Here is a 19994-nt window from a genome sequence, read left to right as displayed (position 1 = left end):
ATTATTATTATTATTATTATTATTATTATTATTATTGATGTTAGTATTGTAGTTGTTGCTGCTGAGTTGCTACTACTACAATTACTACTATCATACTACTACTTACCTACGTATCACTACTACTACTCTTATTATTATTAATAGTAATATTATTATTATTATTATTATTATTATTATTATTATTATTATTATTATTATTATTATTATTACGGATAGTTAAAGATTATTTTATAAATACAAGTGTTAATAAATTGGTCATGCACAACAAGTCAAAGTCGGTATTTTAAGTCTTCGTGTCTATAGGTTGAAAAGTATTTGATTAGGTGTAGGGAATAATTTCAAGCCTTTAAATCCCAATAACTTGAACCCCACTGTGATCATAAACTAAAGTACGGTGGCGTCCAAAAGGGAAGAAGATAGAGCAAAAGAGTCGCCAACAAGTTTTTTTAGGAACTTGTAAACCGTTCACGAGGTGAAGGTTACATCCCTTAACGATCCAAGAGATCGTCAACTCCATAAGGTCTAGAACCAAATAAGGGTTCGGGGATGAAGGTACAAATCCAACCTAAAAGAGATTGAACCTGCCCTAATAATAGGCCTCTACTTTATTCTGATCGTATTCATGTGCGCTTTCTGATTAACATACAATCAATAGGATTAACCCTAAACCTGTTTATCTATGTTGGTTGAATTTAATGCACAAATAAATCTATTATTGGCGATCACTTGAAATTATAATCATATTTACCCTAACAAGATTATTAATTATCTTATTAAGCGTGATTACAAGTACCAATTCCCTTTAAACATGCATAAATGTGTGTTCAAGCAATAAATAAAAATAATATCAAACAACATAATAATAATCAATATCATGATATTAATAAAATTATAATCATAAAAATAATAATCATAAATAAAATAATCATCATCAAAATAATATTCATAATCATCATAAATCATAAATTATAATAATTATAATCATAATCATGTTCATGTTAACATTAAAGCATAATAATAGCAAGATCCTAGGCATGATACTAACAAGATTAATAACAAACCCTAGCATGTCACTAAGTAATAAAAATAAAATCTTTAACCCTAACATGATACTAACAATCATGAATATTAGGAAGAACATAGGAAGCATCACAACAATCATATTTAATATTAAAATTACCCTAGACATGATACTAGGAATATCATAATAACAATGTAAACATGATGTCTACATCATAATATCGATAAAACCAATTAAACTACTTACTTTGATGCCTCGTACCTCTTTCTAATAACAAAATACACACGTTAGTAACTTCAAGGAAAATAATAAACAAAACAATTAAATTAAATAATTGAAAGAGAGATTTGGGACCAAACCCTCATAAATTAAACCTTTCACGTCTAGGGCGAAGGCAACTTCGAATATGGCTAGGTGTTTCTAGATCTTGTGAATGCGGAATTTTGTATGAAAAAGCAAAGTTTGGAAGAAAGAAAGAATTAGAGAATTAAAGATTGCGAATGAAAACTGATTGTAGGTGAATTGGTGAATGATAGATGTAGATGATTGTAGATGAATGAGGAGAATTGATGAATGAAAACGGAGTTTTTAATACGATATTTATAGAGAAAATCAACCAAAAAGATAAATTAAACAAAACAGAGTCAGACGCGAAGAAAACAGAGCTGGCGCCAACCCTGGCTAGCTGGCGCCAGGCACCAACACTAGCGCCAGGCGCCAATGGCTAGCGCCAGGCCTGGTTCCAGGCGCCAAGGCCTGGGGTTAGGCGCCAAGCTTGATTTTAACGCGTTTTTGAAAATCAGATAAATTTACCGTACTGGAGGATAAAATCATATAATTTCCTCAAAAATACTATTTGATTTTAATTAAAACTCTGAAAAGTCAAAAGTCAATTTATCAATGCTAATTGAATTAGGAATGAAAAGAACATTCTAGAAGATTCTAGAAGACTAAAACTATTCCTAATTGCATTAGGAATGATAAATCATATTAGGCCCTCCCCAAGATCATTGGGCCGTACATAAAGCTCAAACCGGGCCCAGTTTAGAAAATTGGCCATAACTTCCCAATATTCATCGGAATTGGGCTTATAATATATCGTTGAAAAGGTCTTTGCAAGCCCCATCCAACTACACTACTATTGGACCCATATCATGGACCAACCAAACTGGATTGGTTGTTTTCTTAAAATAGGTTTTCAAAAACAGAGAGAAGAGAAAAGAAATTAAAACTTTCCGCAACACTAGACTTTCCAAACTTTCGCTTCATTCGATTATGATTCGACGTGAAAGGTACTCATCACTGGGTTTGGTTTTGGGGAGACACAAATGGGTGTCTACATTAGGATTATTGGTTTGTTATAGGAGGAATTTCGGGTTCGAAATTAGGAGCTCCGTAATTGTGTGCAAAGATCGAGGTACGTACACGTGACTAGATCTTTTAAAAAGTGGCTTTTATATGCAACGTGTTTTACATGTTAAGTGATTTCGAACTGACAGGGTAAAGTCGTATCCCCTAATAACAAATAATTACCTAAGTCCTCTAACTAAAGTAGATAGGGAAGTAGGGTCGAACTCCACAGGGAAACAAGTCTTTTTACTCCTAATTAATTATAATAATCTAAATTATCTAAGTAACCAATATTTTTGTGAATAAAATCTAAACTACGAAGAATAAAGTTGAAAGGAATAAAATAGGGAGAAAATCAAATATTAAAAGGCCTAGGGCATAGGTTCACTAATAAACAATATTCCAGGGCAATTCATAATAAGCAATCATCAAGCATTGGTTAATCAGATTATAAAGGGCTTTTGCTACATATTATAATCACAGAGTTAATTTACCGGTATTAAATCTCATCTGTCGAATCTCGACTTAACCATTTATAAATTAATCCTCCTATTAAAATTAGGAAAAATTGCCCGCAATAATCCGACATTTTGGCCGTCCGCTGAAATTAATCCCACCTTTGGATTATTTTTAAATAATCCCACCTTTACCCCCGATCTTCTCCCAATGGTCCCAAGTTACCGATTACCTGTTACAAAGGTAATTTTTTTTTTGGATTTAAAAGACACGTGTCACCATACAATTTGTCTAAAATTTAAAATTAAAAAAATGAATTTAAAAAAAAAAAAAGGAGCCGCCACCTCCTCCGATCCACAATACTCCACCAGCCCCAGCCACCACAATACTCCACCAATCCACCTCCTCCGATCCACCATACCATCAGAACGGAGCTCGCGTGACGGGGGAAGGAGAGCGGTGGGCTGAGCGGCAGAAATCGAGGCAGCGCAAGGGGGACCGTAGTCGTGGTTTCGTGACGGAGGGAGGAGGTTCAGCGACACTTGATTTCACGGAGGGAGGAGGTTCACCGGATTTCGTGACGGAGGAGGAGGTTCGAGGGTGGTTGAGGAGAAGGGGGTTCACGCGCCTAGTTTCGTGAGGAGGCAGGTGGTTCGACGGTGGTTCAAAGGGAGGCAATCCTGGTTTCGTGAGGGTTTGAGGGTGGTTCAAGGGGGAGATTTCGTGAAGGAGGAAGGCGTTCGAAGTGGTTCAGGGGAGGGGGTTCAACGGTGGTTCATGGGAGGGTGGCAGGTGAGGTCGGCGCGCCGGGAACGGTGGCGGGGGTTCAGCGCGCCTGGATCGGTGGTAGAGATGGTGGTTTGGCTGGTGGGTGGTTTCTAAAAATAATTATTTGTTTTTTTTAATTTTTAGACTAATCAGGTGCCGACACGTGTCAAGTAACTTTCTATAACAAGTTAATTAACCGGTTGGGACCAATAAAAAAAGAAGGGGGGGGGTAAAGGTGGGATTATTTAAAAATAATCCATAGGTGGGATTATTTTCAGCGGACGACCAAAAGGTCGGATTATTGCGGGCAATTTTTCCTTAAAATTAAGCCTAAATATCAATTCTCATCTGTCGAATCTCGAATTAATATTGCTAAACTCATACAATTAAATCTGGCCAAACCTAATTGCATAGCATTAAAAAAATCAATAGGAAATCAACCAAGCATTGATAATTAACAATCATAAAATTACCTCTTCATATCATTTATTAGATCCCCATAAACCTTAGAAATTAAACTACTCACAAATCATCATGACTAAACTAATCAAATAAATAAATAAAAGCATAATCAAGAAAGCAAATAAAATAACTGAAATTAAAAGGGAAGAAATTGTTACCAAAAAGAAATCTGGAATTAAAGGAAGAATTAAGAACAAAAGTTGAGAAAGAATTTAAGAGAGAGAAAAATACTAAGTAGAGAGAGAAAGTCTAAGAAAGAAGGTAATCTAATAATCTGTACAAAATCGTACTTAAATGTTTTCTAAAACAAATGTTAAGGCTAAACTAATCAGGTCTTTTAAAAACGCACGCCCGATCGGGCGCGCCTTTTTCTTCGCGTTCCTTCCCATCAGCGTCGCCCGATCGTGCTAGAGGCTCGCACGATCGGGCGCGCTATAGCACGCACAACACCTTGGTCTTGCCGCGCTCGATCGTGCTAGAGGTTGCCCGATCGGGCGATTGCTTCTCCTTGAGGCTTGGAATTCGATTGGGCTTGATTTCTCGGCCCAATCCGGATTTCCTCCTCGGGTCTTGAATACTTGGTCCAAATGCCTCAGGATCCCAATTACCGAGCCCTTAATCACCGGCTCTCACCGATCATGGGCTCCAAAAGTGGTCTTGTCCTTCTAGCTTCCGTAGTTGATCCATAAAGCCCGGGAAAATGCTCCAAGAGTGCAATTTCCTGTAAAATACAACTAAAACTACGAAAACACTAGAACACACAAATTAGTTATAAAAGTGGCCCAAAAGAGCCAAGAACACTACTAATAACGACCAAGGGACGGGGGAAAAACACTATATAAAATGGACATATCAAACTCCCCCAAGCCAAACCTTTGCTTGTCCCTAAGCAAAGAGCTCATCAATGAACATATAAAACATACTTCACCCCAATAATCAAATCAAGCACCAACGATTCAAGGCAAATCTAATGAACATGCTTCAACATCAATCAATCTTATTCATCTAATCACCCTTTCTCCCCAACAATTGTCAAGTAGAGCAAACCACAAGAGCATATAGAATTCAAGACTAGTGCTCACACACTCAACTCTCATTTATGTGGCGAGTAAAAGATGTACTCGATCACTCTCCAACCAACCCCTTTAATGTGAACAATGCCCTCCCAACTCACACTCTCGTGTTTATAAAAACAATGAACGCTCATCCTACTAGTCGACTCAAAATATGCCAAGTCATAACTTGCATTGATAAACAACACTTTCACATTTACATAACTTCTAAGCACAAGGTCGGAAGGTCTTTAAAGCTTATAATGTAAGGCTAGGGTAAAGGTAGGATAAATTTGGGATTATGTGAGAGAAAAGCTATGCATTAAGGGAGCCAAAACCTAATAAACCCATGATCAAAATAAATGATGATCATACATCTCCATCAACATAACTAACTCCAACAAAAACCACCAAATACAACTTTAATCATCATAAACAATCCCAACACTCACAATAATCACTCATAAAAATATGATAATGTAGAACTTTGAGTGAAAAACAAACTTTGAACTCATTCTTTTTTTTTCTACTTGAATTTTTTCTTCTTTTTTTTCTTTTGAACAACCTTCAAATAGAACACTTGAGCATTAATTTTTTTTTCTTTTGTTCTTTTTTTCTTTTTAACTCATATTGGAAAAATTTAACTTTGAAACACAATATCAATATTTTCCAATCAAAAATCAAAGAACAATAACTCTTCTTTTATTCCCACATTGTGCAAATAATATGCACACCACAACTCCCTCACCTTACCAACTAATAGCTCCCCCAAGCCAAGCTTGGGACTAGTAACCAATGAGGCTCATATAGGCTTGTAATGTGGCTAAATAAACAATAAAAGGGCACAAGCAACAACATGGGTAACAAGAAGGGAACAAATGTATCTAATACTCTGAAGGCTACCTAAAAGAATGAACGCCTTCGTCCTCCTCATGTGCATAATAATAAGTCATGAAACACTACTCATAGTTGCTAATCAATACTCAAATTCATTGACATACCAGGAATTATGGAACTATCACACATTTCCTAACCAAATCAACTAGTCAAGCACTATATTCACAAATAGTTGGCAAAATTGACTCATGTTTAGGAATCCAAACAATTAAACTTCAAATCATGACCAACAAATCCACAATGCTCATTATCAATAACCAAGAATCAAAACAAATTTTTCTCAAGTATAGGGCACAGGGAAGTATGATTCATAATTCATTGGAACGTATTTTTGAATTTTTTTTTATTTTTTCAATTTTTTTGTATTTTTCATATATAAGAAAGCAATAAAAACTACACTAGGAAAGCAATAAAAACTATACTAGAAAGCAAATAAAGAGAGAAAAGGAAGAGAATTACCAAGTGAAAGAACACCCCCCCAAGCCAAATCAAGCAATGCCCTCATTGACTTGGGAGTGTAGCCTACTCCTCATCCTCATCCATCCTCGAATATCCCCCTCCGTGGCTAGAACCGGCTCCTCCATGGCTAGAGCCACCACCTCCATAACCCGAACCACCTGCAAAGTAGTTAGGGTCCACATTCCCCCCAATTCCACCAAAAGGTACATCGGTCCCATAACCATGGACCGATGAGTAGTCGACATAGGTACCAAAGGCACTTGGGTTCGTATATCCACCTTGCGGATATTGGAACCAATCAGGGACAAGTGAAACGGGGGGAATAGCCCCCCGACGGGCGTAGTCATCATACATGGGGTATAAACCCCTCCCTAGGTTCCTCTCCACGTACCCTACCCTTCTATCTAGAGACCCTACTCTAGTGTCCAAATCCCTAACCAAGCCCTCAACTCTCCCTTGCCTCGTCTCAATCCTATCTAATTGGCTCCTAAAAGCCGAGAAGTCATAAGGGGTGTTGGGGTCTATGTTGTAGTTGGTAGAGGAAGTGGGAATATCGTATGTAAAGGGTTGAGGTGGTGGATAATGTGGTGAATGGTGAGGAGGTGAGTGGTCAATAGGAGAGTGATGGGGTTGAGGTGAAGGGTGAGGTGGTTGCACCTCACCTTGACCGTTAAGCTCGAAAGTGTAAGAAGGCTTCCCCTTCTCAAATTTGGTCAAGGTGGGGTGGGGTAAAGTGAAAGCATTATCCCTCCTACCCGATTCCCGTTGAATCACCCACAAAGTCTCCCCTCCCATGACATTAATCCAATTAAGGCCACCTAGATAGGGTAAGTCCATAATAGTTGGGCCGACTACCTTACCGTCGTCGTTAGGGACAAAGCTAAGGTGTTTGACTGCTATGTGTGTAACTAGGCCACCAAAGTAAATGGGTACCCTAGACCTACCCGCCTCGGCCGCATTGGCCACCCGTTGGAAGTGGTTGGCCATTTTATGGACTATATTGAGCTTTTCACTCCTAGGGATCATGTATGACTCTAGTAATTCAAGCTCATCCCGCCTAATATTGGCGGGTTCATGCCTTCCAAAAATGGTAAGGCTAACAAACCGTTGCCAAATCTTTGGCACGGGATGTTGTATCCAAGTGCCTTTAGCATGTTGGAGGTTCAAATTAGGATCCCCCGTAAGGGATTGATAGACAACGACAATGTTGTCTTGGGGTGGTTCAAGGGGCTTATCCGATTTCAACTCAAAAATTTTACCAAATTCTTTCAATGTCAATCTAATATCATTATTGAATAATTGAAATTGAACATGAGAAATTAAAGCATTTGATTTTATGACATTAAAACTAGAAATGAATTCTAAGGTTAAATAATCATAAGTATCGTAATGCATGTTAAAGAAACCGCTCATGCCAACTCCCTTGAATAATTTTTCTACATGCTTATCAATTCCTAATCTAATAAGGGTATGGTGATGAATGAAACGAGTGGGAATTACCTGCCTCGTGATGAGGTTAAGCATCCTCTGTTTTTTGCTCTTGGGTGGTGATGACCACCCTCTCCCATCCCGGAATTTGCAAATCCGGGTCAATTCTCGCCTCTTGTTGCCTTGAGCCTTCCCCCCTTACCGTTCTTGATCTCTTAAAAGCCATTGAGATTAGAAAGTGTAGGAATTGAGTGGTTTCTCTCTCTTAGGGTTTAGAGAAAATTGAGAGAAAATTGTAGAAATTGGGTGTAGATTGTAGAGAAGGATGAAAGGATTGAAAATATGTAAGAAAATTTGAGTTTTGATGGAAGGATTGGAGAAGATCTTGAAAAATAAGTGAGTTTGAAGGTGAAAAAATGGAGGTTTTAGAGAGAGAAAGTAATGGGGAAGAAGATGAAATAAGAAGAAAGTGAGGAAAGAAAGAAGAGGGAAAATATAAGGGGACGACCAAAATAGGCGCGCCCGATCGGGCAAGCCTTGCCCGATCGGGCAGATAATCCTTATTTCCATATCCATAGTTGCGCGCCCGATCGGGCGAGCTCTGCCCGATCGGGCCCGTGCCCAGTCGTTTTCCTTTGCTTTTCTTCGTCTTCAAATTCTTCTAAGTCTTTTGACCTCTTAAACTTATACCTGTACAAAAACACTTATAAACGGTAAAATTTCACTCTCCTCGCCTCTCTAAAATAAAAATAAAAATAAATAAAAAGGAAAACTAGTCTAGAAAGCAAGAAATACGGGTTGCCTCCCGCAAAGCGCTGGTTTATCTAGGTCCCGCACGACCCTCTTACCACCGTGAAACTCAGAGTGAATCGGAACCACTTAGGTGAAGTATATCAACTGCACCAATTGTATCCCCCTCATGATATAGCTTGAGTCTTTGGCCATTAACCTTGAACTCGTTACCATGTTCGTCGAAAACTTCCACAGAACCGAATTTGTTGGCCCTTTTTACGATAAAAGGACCCGACCACCTTGACCTTAACTTTCCTGGGAAAAGTTTAAGTCGTGAGTTGAATAGTAACACTTTATCACCCTCCTTGAATTCTCTCGGAAGGATCATCTTGTCTTGCCACTTCTTCGTCTTCTCTTTGTGGACTCGAGCACTATCATAGGTCGTCAACCTAAACTCATCGAGTTGATTAAGTTGAAGTAACCTCTTTTCTCCCGCTAGTTTGGCATCTAGATTGAGCTCCTTAATAGCCCAATATGCCTTATATTCCAATTCGACCGGGAGATGACATGCTTTTCCGTACACGAGTCTATACAGAGTAGTACCTATAGGGGTCTTGAATGCAGTTCTGTATGCCCAAAGAGTGTCGTCCAACTTGTCGCTCCAATCTTTCCTTGATTTTGACACCACCTTCTCTAGAATGACCTTGATCTCACGGTTAGAAACCTCAACTTGGCCACTAGTTTGGGGGCGGTAGGCTAAACATGTCCTATGGTAGACACCATACTTTTTGAGGAGGGTGTCCAACTTCCGTTCATGAAAATGAGATCCTCCATTACTTATTATAGCTCTAGGTACACCAAATCTTGAAAGATGGTCTTCTTAAAAAGTTTGTGGACGACCTTGGCGTCATTGGTAGGAGTGGCGATGGCTTCAACCCACTTGGATACATAATATACGGCGACAAGAATATAACGGTTCCCTTTTGAAGAAGGGAACAGTCCCATGTAATCAACACCCCAAACGTCAAAAATCTCAACTTCTAGAATTCCTATTTGGGGCATCTCATGCCTTCGCGAGATGTTGCCAGTCCTCTGGCAAGAGTCACAAGCCTGCACAAACATGTTAGCATCTTTAAACATTGTAGGCCAATAAAAACCTGACTCATTAATCTTGGCCACCGTTTTAGTGGGACCATGATGTCCTCCATATGGTGAGGTGTGGAAACTAGTAAGCACACCGTGGACTTCCCATTCGGGAACACACCTGCGAAATAATCCATCTGCACACTCACGAAACAAAAAAGGATCATCCCAAAAATAATGTTTAACATTAGAAAGGAATTTCTTTTTTTGTTGGTAGGACAAGTCAAGAGGTAGAGTACCACCCACTAAATAATTAGCAAAATCTTCATACCATGGGTGTTGCTCTACAACTGTATATCGGTTGTCATCAGGGAAAGAATCATCTATAGGTAGAGAATCCTTACCCTCATCATACCTGATACGTGACAAGTGGTCTGCCACTACGTTCTCTGCTCCCTTTTTATCTTTTATTTCTATGTTGAAATCTTGGAGCAAGAGAACCCACCAGAGTAACCTTGGCTTTGATTCCGCCTTAGCTATCAAATATTTCAATGTTGCATGATCAGTAAAAACAATAACTTTAGAACCAACAAGATATGATCTAAATTTTTCTAAAGCATAAATAACAGCAAGAAACTCCTTTTCCGTAGTGGCATAGTTGACTTGGGCTTCATCCAAGGTTTTTCTAGCATAATAAATAGCATGAAAAACCTTGTCCTTCCTCTGTCCGAGCACGGCTCCTAGCGCAAAGTCACTTGCGTCACACATGATCTCGAAAGGAAGGTTCCAATCGGGAGCACATATGATCGGTGCCGATATCAAAGCCTGCTTAATCTTGTTGAAAGCCTCAAGACACTCGTCAGTAAAAATAAATGGGGCATCCTTGATAAAAATATGTGTCAGTGGTTTAGCAATTTTAGAAAAATCTTTGATAAAGCGGCGATAAAACCCCGCATGACCCAAGAAGCTTCTAACTCCCTTAACATTAACTAGGGGAGGTAATTGCTCAATCACTGATATTTTAGCTTTGTCTACTTGTATGCCCTTATCAGATACAATATGACATAGGACTACTCCCTTTGTCACCATAAAGTGACATTTTTCCCAATTAAGGACTAAGTTGCACTCTTCACATATTTTCAAAATTTTAGCGAGATTAATTAAACATGAATCAAATGAAAAACCATATACGCTAAAATCATCCATAAAGACCTCCATAATAGACTCTATGAAATCAGAAAAAATGCTCATCATACAACGTTGAAAGGTAGCGGGTGCATTACATAAACCAAAGGGCATTCTACGATATGCAAAAGTGCCATAAGGGCATGTAAAAGTAGTCTTTTCCTGATCTTCAGGGTGAATCGGAATTTGGAAAAATCCCGAATACCCATCCAAATAGAAAAAGAATTTATGATTGGCTAACCTCTCAAGCATTTGATCTATAAAGGGAAGAGGGAAGTGATCCTTTTTAGTGGTGATAATTAATCTACGATAGTCTATGCACATACGCCACCCTGTTACAGTTCTAGTGGGAATTAATTCATTCTTTTCATTTGTTATAACAGTCATCCCACCCTTCTTTGGCACTACCTGCACAGGACTTACCCATTTGGAGTCAGAAATAGGATAGATAATACCTGCATCAAGTAATTTCATCACCTCCTTCTTGACTACTTCCTGCATGTTGGGATTTAATCTTCGTTGGGGTTGAATGCAGGGCTTGTAATTTTCCTCTAGATGTATCCTGTGCATACAAAAGTCAAGGCTAATACCCTTGAGATCATCAATATTGTACCCTATAGCCTTCTTATGGGTTTTGAGAACCCCTAGAAGTTGGGAAGATTGTAGGTCAGTAAGTGCAGTACTGATGATCACGGGGTGTAGTTCCTGTTCATCCAGAAAAACATATTTTAAATGAGAAGGGAGAGGTTTTAGCTCAGGTTTCTTGACCTCTGCAGGTTTTGATTCCTGAACTAAATTTACTACCTTGGGGCTTAACTCTTCTAAGGAAAGAGATTTTTCAATATGTTGTACCTCATTACCCCAAACACTTGCATTGTCGCTAGATAAATTCCCGCAGAGAACTTCCTCTAAGGGATCCTTTGCAAGAACCTGTGGCAAGCTATCTTCACAAATATCATCCATTATATCAATTATATCAATGTATCAACAATTTTCCTCTAACATAGGCCCTTTCAAAACCTTCCCTAAATTGAAAGTAACATTATCGCCACCTACAGAAAGGGTTAGTTTACCATTTTTAACATCGATAATCGCTCCTGCAGTATGGAGGAAAGGCCTACCTAATATAATGGGTATTTGTGTGTCCTCTTCCATGTCTAAAACAACAAAATCGACAGGAATAAAAAATTTACCAACTCTGACAGGTACGTCCTCTAAAATACCTAAGGGGTATTTTACCGAACGATCTGCCATTTGCAAAGTTATATTAGTAACTTTTAATTCCCCCATATTAAGTTTAGCGCAGACAGACAATGGCATGACACTGACACTAGCACCCAAATCACACAAAGCTTTATCAATAAAAACATTCCCAATATGGCAAGGGATATAAAAACTACCGGGATCCTTTAATTTAGGAGGGGATTTGTTTTGCAATAAAGCGCTACACTCCTCTGTGAAAGCTATAGTTTCTACTTCATTAAAGGCTCTTTTCCTAGTCAGAATGTCTTTCATAAATTTAGCATAAACAGGAACTTGAGTGATTAAGTCAGTGAAAGGAACTGTTACCTGCGGGTTTTTCACAACCTCTAAAAACTTACCGAATTGTTTATCAAACTTACTCTTCAATTGTCTATTAGGGAATGGAAGTTTGATAACCGGGCTCTGCACATCTCCTCCCTTATCCTGCGATTTACCCTGCACAGAAACATTAGTAGGGTTAGTATCTATTTGTAGCCCTGCAGGGCTAGCAGGATTAGTGTTTGGTATAGAGGAATCTAGATCAGGAACTAGTCTATCTTCCTTTGGCATAGGAGGTCCATCATAATGCGAACCACTCCTTAGAGTGATTGCATTGGCATGATCTGTAGGATGGATAGGTTGTGATGGTAGAGCTCCCTACTGACGGGATTGTAGGGTAGATGAAAGTTGTGCAATTTGATTGTCCATGATTTTATAATGGGCTAGGATAGAATCAATTTGCTCATCCCTACTCTCCATATGCTTTTGCATATTGGCAAGCATTGCTCTAATTTCTGTCATGGCAGGGTCGGAAGATGATAAGGGTGATGCTTGGCTTTTCTGGCCGGAATTAGGATGATAATATTTTTGCTGTGGTGGGGTTTGTTGTTGTGGTTGTTGTGGAGGTGGAGGATTTTGTACATTGGTGCTCCGGTACGAAAGATAAGGATGATTTTTATAATTGGCATTGTAGGAATTGGAATAGGGGTTATTCTGCCTATAGGTTTGAAAGGCATTAACTTGTTCCATAGAGCTCCTAAAATCTTGCTCCCAATGACCTACAATTCCACAATTTTCACAAAAAGCTTCATGGTTAGCAACAGCAGAAACATTAGCTACAGAGTTAGGAGCAGCAGTAAGATTATCTAATTTTTTACAAATAGATGTTAATTGAGCTTGCAAAAAGGATACAGAATCGACACTATGTTTTCCTTTATTTGCAAACCCTCTCGAATTCCCATATTGGGAATTGTGTATTGCCATGTCTTCGATAACCTGTCCTGCATCATCCACATTTAAATTCATAAACCTCCCACTAGCTGCAGAATTTAGCACTGATCTAGAAGAATTTCCAAGTCCATTATAGAATGCTTGGATTAATTGCCATTGTGCCAGATTGTGGTGGGGGCACTCACTCTGTAGATCCTTGAACCTCTACCAAGCCTCATATAACGTTTCGTCGGCCTCTTGAGCGAAGTTCTGAATAGCACTCCTTAGCACCGTTGTTCTCTCTGCAGGATAATATTTATTATAGAAATTCAAAGCAAGAGTTTCCCAGTCAGTAATACCAAGTGCAATTCTATTCAAACCATTAAACCATAATTTAGCTTTGCCACATAATGAAAAAGGAAAAAGAATCTCCCTGATTTGGTCTTGCGTGACCCCGACTTGTCTAATGGTGTTACAATATTGGCAAAAATCTGCGATGTGAAGATTAGGATCTTCACCCTTAGCTCCGCTGAACTGCTTCCTCTCTGTCATAGTGATAAATTGGGGCTTGATCTCAAATTGAACTCCATCTAGAGCCGGAGTGGGAGTAAGGTGCGGGAAGTCTGTGAGCTTCGGTAGCGAGTAGTCACTGAGTTTCTTCTGGGCCGTCATTACCTGTGTCACTAGAATCAGGGGGAGGATCTCTTCGATCGTTGTCCTCCTCAGAACCCGCCAGAATTTGTATATAAAGTTTCCTTTGCCTATGAAAAGAACGCTCGATCTTAGGGTCGAAAGGGATGTAACCTGATCTGGAACACTTGGGCATAAACAAAGAACTAAAGACAAATATGAGAATTGCCTCAAAAACCTAACGTTCTCTGAGGCAAAAAGGGGATAATCTAGACTACAAAAATATAATCAGAAAATAAAAATAAAACCGTTTCCCCGGCAACAGCGCCAAAATTTTGACAGAGTAAAGTCGTATCCCCTAATCAAAAATAATTACCTAAGTCCTCTAACTAAAGTAGATAGGGAAGTAGGGTCGAACTCCACAGGGAAACAGGTCTTTTTACTCCTAATTAATTATTATAATCTAAATTATCTAAGTAACCAATATTTTTATGAATAAAATCTAAACTACGAAGAATAAAGTTGAAAGGAATAAAATAGGGAGAAAATAAAATATTAAAAGGCCTAGGGCATAGGTTCACTAATAAACAATATTCCTGGGCAATTCATAATAAGAAATCATCAAGCATTGGTTAATCAGATTATAAAGGGCTTTCGCTACATATTATAATCACAGAGTTAATTTACCGGTATTAAATCTCATCCGTCGAATCTCGACTTAACCATTTATAAATTAATCCGCCTATTGAAACTAAGCCTAAATATCAATTCTCATCTATCGAATCTCGAATTAATATTGCTAAATTCATACAATTAAATCTGGCCAAACCTAATTGCATAGCTGTAGGGAATAGTTTCAAGCCTTAAAATCCCACTAGCTCGAACCCCACTGTGATCATACACTAAAGTACGGTGGCGTCCAAAAGGGAAGAAGATAGAGCAAAAGAGTCGCCAACAAGTTTTTAAGGAACTTGTAAACCGTTCACGAGGTGAAGCTTACACCCCTTAACGATCCAAGAGATCGTCAACTCCATAAGGTCATGAACCAAATAAGGGTTCGGGGATGAAGGTACAAATCCAACCTAAAAGAGATTGAACCTGCCCTAATAATAGGCCTCTACTTTATTCTGCTCGTATTCATGTGCGCTTTCTGATTAACATGCAATCAATAGGATTAACCCTAAACCTGTTTAATCTACGTTGGTTGAATATTAATGCACAAATAAACTATTATTGGCGATCACTTGAATTTATAACCACAATTAACCTAACAAGATTATTAATTATCTTATTAAGCGTGGTTACAAGTACCAATTCCCTTTTAAACATGCATAAAAGGTGTGATCAAGTAATAAAGAATAAATAATGTATCAAGCAACATAATCAATAATAATCATGAAGAATAATAATCATAATCATCATAAATAGAATAATCATCATCAAAATAATAATAAATTATAATAATTATAATCATAATCATGTTCATGTTAATATTAAAGCATAATAATAATAGCAAGATCCTAGGCATGATACTAACAAGATTAATAACAAACCCTACCATGTCACTAAGCAATAAAAATCAAATCTTTAACCCTAACATGATACTAACCATCATAAATATTAGGAAGAACATAGGAAGCATCATAGAAATCATATTTAATATTAAAATTACCCTAGACATGATACTAGGAATTAAAATAACAATATAAACATGATATCTACATCATAAAATCAATTAATCAATTAAAGTACTTACTTTGATGCCTCGTACCTCTTTCTAATAACAAAATACACACGTTAGTAACTTCAAGGAAAATAATAATCAAAACAATTAAATTAAATAATCGAAAGAGAGATTTGGGACCAAACCCTCAGAAATTAAAACCTTTCACGTCTAGGACGAAGGCAACTTCGAATATGGCTAGGTGTTTCAAGATCTTGCGAATGCGGAATTTTGTATTAAAAAGAAAAGTTTAGAAAAGAAAAGAATGCCAATGAATTAATATTATTGAAAATTGATGAAAGAAAGATTGAATGATTATTGAAGAGAATGAATTAAAAGAATTGATGAATGATTGATGCTTGTTGATGAATGATGAAGATAGTTGGTGTATGAAAACGGAGTTTTTAATACGATATTTATAGAGAAAATCATCCAAAAAAGATAATTTAACAAAACAGAGTCTGAAGATCGAAAATCAACATTGGCGCCAGCCCTGGCTAGTTGGCGCTAGCACCAGTGGCTAGTGCCTGTCGCCAATCCTGGTTCCAGGCGCCAAGGCCTGGGGTTGGACGCCAAAGTGGTTTTCTACGCGTTTTCGAAAATCTGATAAATTTCTTGTACTGGAAGATAAAATAATATAATTTCAATCGAAAATGCTATTTGATCTTGATTAAAACTCTGAAGAGTCCTAATTGAATTAGGGATGAAAAGAACCTTCTAGAATGTTCTAGAAGACTAAAACCATTCCTAATTTCATTAGGAATGATAAACTATATTAGGCCCTCCCCTCGATCATTAGGTCGTACTTAAAGCTCAAACCGGGCCCAGTTTAGTAAATTAGCCATAACTTCCTCAATATTCATCGGAATTGAGCTTATAATATATCTTTGGAAAGGTCTTTGCAAGCCCCATCCAACTACACCACTATTGGACCTATATCATGGACCAAACAAACTGGATTGGCTGTTTTCTTAAAATAAAGTTTTCAAAAACAGGGAGAAGAGAAAAATAAATAAAACTTTCCGCAACGCTAGACCTTTCCACACTTCGTTTCATTCGATTATGATTCGACGTGAAAGACACTCATCACCGGGTTTGGTTTTGGGGAGACACAAATGGGTGTCTATAGAAGCCCCACTTTGACTGAGTTTGGAGAAACGCAAGTTTCGAAAACGAAAGCCAAAGTATCGATAGGGACGGAGAATGATTCAGAACGTTCTTTAATCCTAAATCAATCTTGTAACGCCGATACCTGCAAAACTAGCATTAGTTAAACAGATAAAACAGTTAAGAAACGCGTATCTTGCACCGTCGAGCACACGTCTCTGAAAGTAACCGATTGCTGCCGCTTGTTTTGATGACCTCCTGCAAGCCAGAGAATGTCATCCCGCTTGAAAACCGCTACGCCTGTAACTGCTTCCAAATTAGAAGATTGCTTCGCCCGAAACTATCCTCCTCCGCAATGATAATATTCTATGTCCAAGGGAATACTATCGAAGATTGCTTCTCTTGAAACAATCCTCAGTTGTTTGTGACAACTCTCCATAATCCAGGGAACGCCACCTTGCTGTTTCGATCCTGGGCTCCAAAAGTGGGCTCTACTAATTAGAAGATTTCCACTTGAAACTATATTAGGCTCTCACCGATCCTGGGCTCCAAAAGTGGTCGTGTCCTTCTAGCTTCCGTAGTTGATCCATAAAGCCAGGGAAAATGCTCCAAGAGTGCAATTTCCTGTAAAATACAACTAAAACTACGAAAACACTAGAACACACAAATTAGTAATAAAAGTGGCCCAAAAAAGCCAAGAACACTACTAATAACGACCAAGGGACGAGGGTAAAACACTATATAAAATGGACATATCACGAACCATGTTTAAATAATTGTGAAATATATTTCGGTGAAGCATGTTTTAATCGTTTAATCTCAAATGTTAAATGGTTGATTATAAACTTTTACTGATATTCAAGATATTTTTAAAAAAAAGGGAGTTTTATTATTTATATTATCCCGATTATGGGATATTGGAAAGTTTATTTAACAGGATTTATTCCTTGGATCTTTGGATTTTCAACTCCCATTATGCGGAGTAAGTTGAAGACTATGGACTTTGTATGACCTAGTATTTCTCCTTGATGGCACTATGTAAAGGAGTTACTAGCTTGGGGGGTGTGCACACTTAGATGGGAAAATGATTTTTGAAAATATGGATTGATCCATCCTATTCGGAATTATATTTGGAAAGTTGGTTATTTCGGAAATTGGTTCTTCTGACAAGTTTTTATACATGAATTTCTATTCAGAAATGGTTTGGATAAATTATGATTTATTAAAGTTAAATCTCTTCTAAATCATGTTTAATTAATTAAATTGATTTTACATGTCTAGCATTTGTATGTACTTAGCATTTTAGCTAATACATATTTGTTTTGTTTTGGCTTGGCCCTACTTATCATTTTGATAAGTAGATAGGTGATGGCGATCGGACAACGTGAACTATATGCTGCATTGGGAATGATGGGCGGTGATCACCTAGTTTAATTTAGTATACATAGTATTAGTGGTGTAGCTATTTTGAAAGTGTATCAAACTATTATTATTACTATTATTATTAATGAAAGTTAAGTACTATTTTCCGCTACAAAACTCTGTTAAGCCTTACGTAATCACGTGGCGGTAATACTCCCATGTTACTCCCTAAAGTTGGATTATTATTGTAAATATTAGAGAGTAATTTGGGGGTGTTACAAAGAGAGACCCCAAAACTGTTTCCACCATATATTAGGAGCTGGTACGCTGGCCACATAAGCCATTAAACTACGAATTAGCAATGCATATGTCGTCTTAGTGGAAAAACGTCCATCTCTAGTAAACTTCCAGTAGACGAAATCATCCATGATGCTGTGGGGCCTTTACAACGAAAGGATTTGCTGTACTGAAAAGGAGTCAAACAAAAGATGAATCAAGGAAGTATCCCACGCATTTGTACGCGGATTTAATAATAAAAGAAAATGAGTCGTGACAGGGTAAAGTCGTATCCTCTAATCAAAAGTGATTCTTAAATCCTCTAACTAATGTAGATAGGGAAGTAGGGTCGAATCCACAGGGAAACTGGTCTTTCTATTCCTAATTTGTAATACTCCATATTTTAAACCTGTTTAATTATATTAATCAAATTTATTAATTTAATAATGTTCGATTTCCTTCCAAAGTATTTTAAAAATATAAATATGTATTTAGATAATACAATAGCATTATTTAACTTATCAATATATAATTTTACGGAAATAATAATTACATTTATAAAATATTTTATACGTATGAGTTAAGCCGAAAATGTAATACTCGAAAATCATATTTTTACTTTGAATATTTCTTTGCTCCAAGTCAAAGGACCCAAGTCCATTTCTTACTCCTAAAGCATGACCAAAGTCACAAACTTCTCTTACAAACTTGAATACTTGGCCTCCAAGTTGTTGACATCATACATGATGTCAATAACATGACCTCATAAACTTCCTTGACCCCCCAAGTTGTTGACATCATACATGATTTCAATAGGGATCTCAAACTCTATAAATAGGATCCAAAGTTCAGCCATTTTAAGCCAAAAGTCTCTTGCCCTTAAAGCTCCATCCTTCTTTCTTCTCTCTTCCTCCCATTTTCGTACTTCTTCATCCCGTATATGTTCCAGGGAATTTTTCAGCCACTTCTGTTCATTTTTAGCATTTTGATATTTTATAAAAGTTGTTCTTCTCGAAAAATCCTTGAGGTTTGGCTCAAGAATCACCCAATTTGGAGTTATATACTATGAGATATGGCCTCTGCAAGATCTGACTCCTCCTTTTCAACGTGAACCTTTCTACTTTAGATTGTTTTGCGGTTAGTATTCTAAAACTAATATTTATTTTCAATTTATTATTATAAGGTTTTATATTTGATTTTATTACTCCATATAATGTTTATTTAGGAGATAATTCATGGTGGTAAATCTAGGTGAATAGTTGTGAACAGTCAATATAATTGTTCATGCACAACTAGTCTAGGGTCGTGATTTAATGGTTTAATGTTCATGGGTTGAAGAGTTTTTTATTTAGGATTATTGGTTCCTTGTAGGGGGGATTGCAAGTTCGAGATTAAGAAATTTGTGTTTGTTGCAAAAGATCAAGGTACGTACTCGTGGCTAGATCTTTAAATATGCGATTTTATACAAATGTGTTAAGTGTTTTGAATGATGAACTATGTTTGAATGTTGAACAAGGATTTTATGAATGTTTGTGAAATAAATATTGTGAAA

At 37.5% G+C, this 19994-nt stretch overlaps 1 long non-coding RNA gene across 1 annotated transcript; it reads left to right on the top strand.

Moving 5' to 3' along the window:
- The first annotated feature begins 209 nt into the window (after positions 1 to 209).
- LOC110685566 lies at positions 210 to 18399 on the top strand. Its single transcript, XR_002504091.1, has 3 exons — positions 210 to 323; positions 2367 to 2438; positions 18166 to 18399. It is a non-coding gene; the product is annotated as an uncharacterized LOC110685566 (long non-coding RNA).
- The last annotated feature ends 1595 nt before the right edge of the window (positions 18400 to 19994 follow it).

This window comes from Chenopodium quinoa, unplaced genomic scaffold, assembly GCF_001683475.1.
Source record: "Chenopodium quinoa cultivar QQ74 unplaced genomic scaffold, ASM168347v1, whole genome shotgun sequence".
In the NCBI taxonomy this organism is placed as follows: domain Eukaryota; kingdom Viridiplantae; phylum Streptophyta; class Magnoliopsida; order Caryophyllales; family Amaranthaceae; genus Chenopodium; species Chenopodium quinoa.
This window is presented reverse-complemented; position numbering and strand designations above follow the sequence as displayed.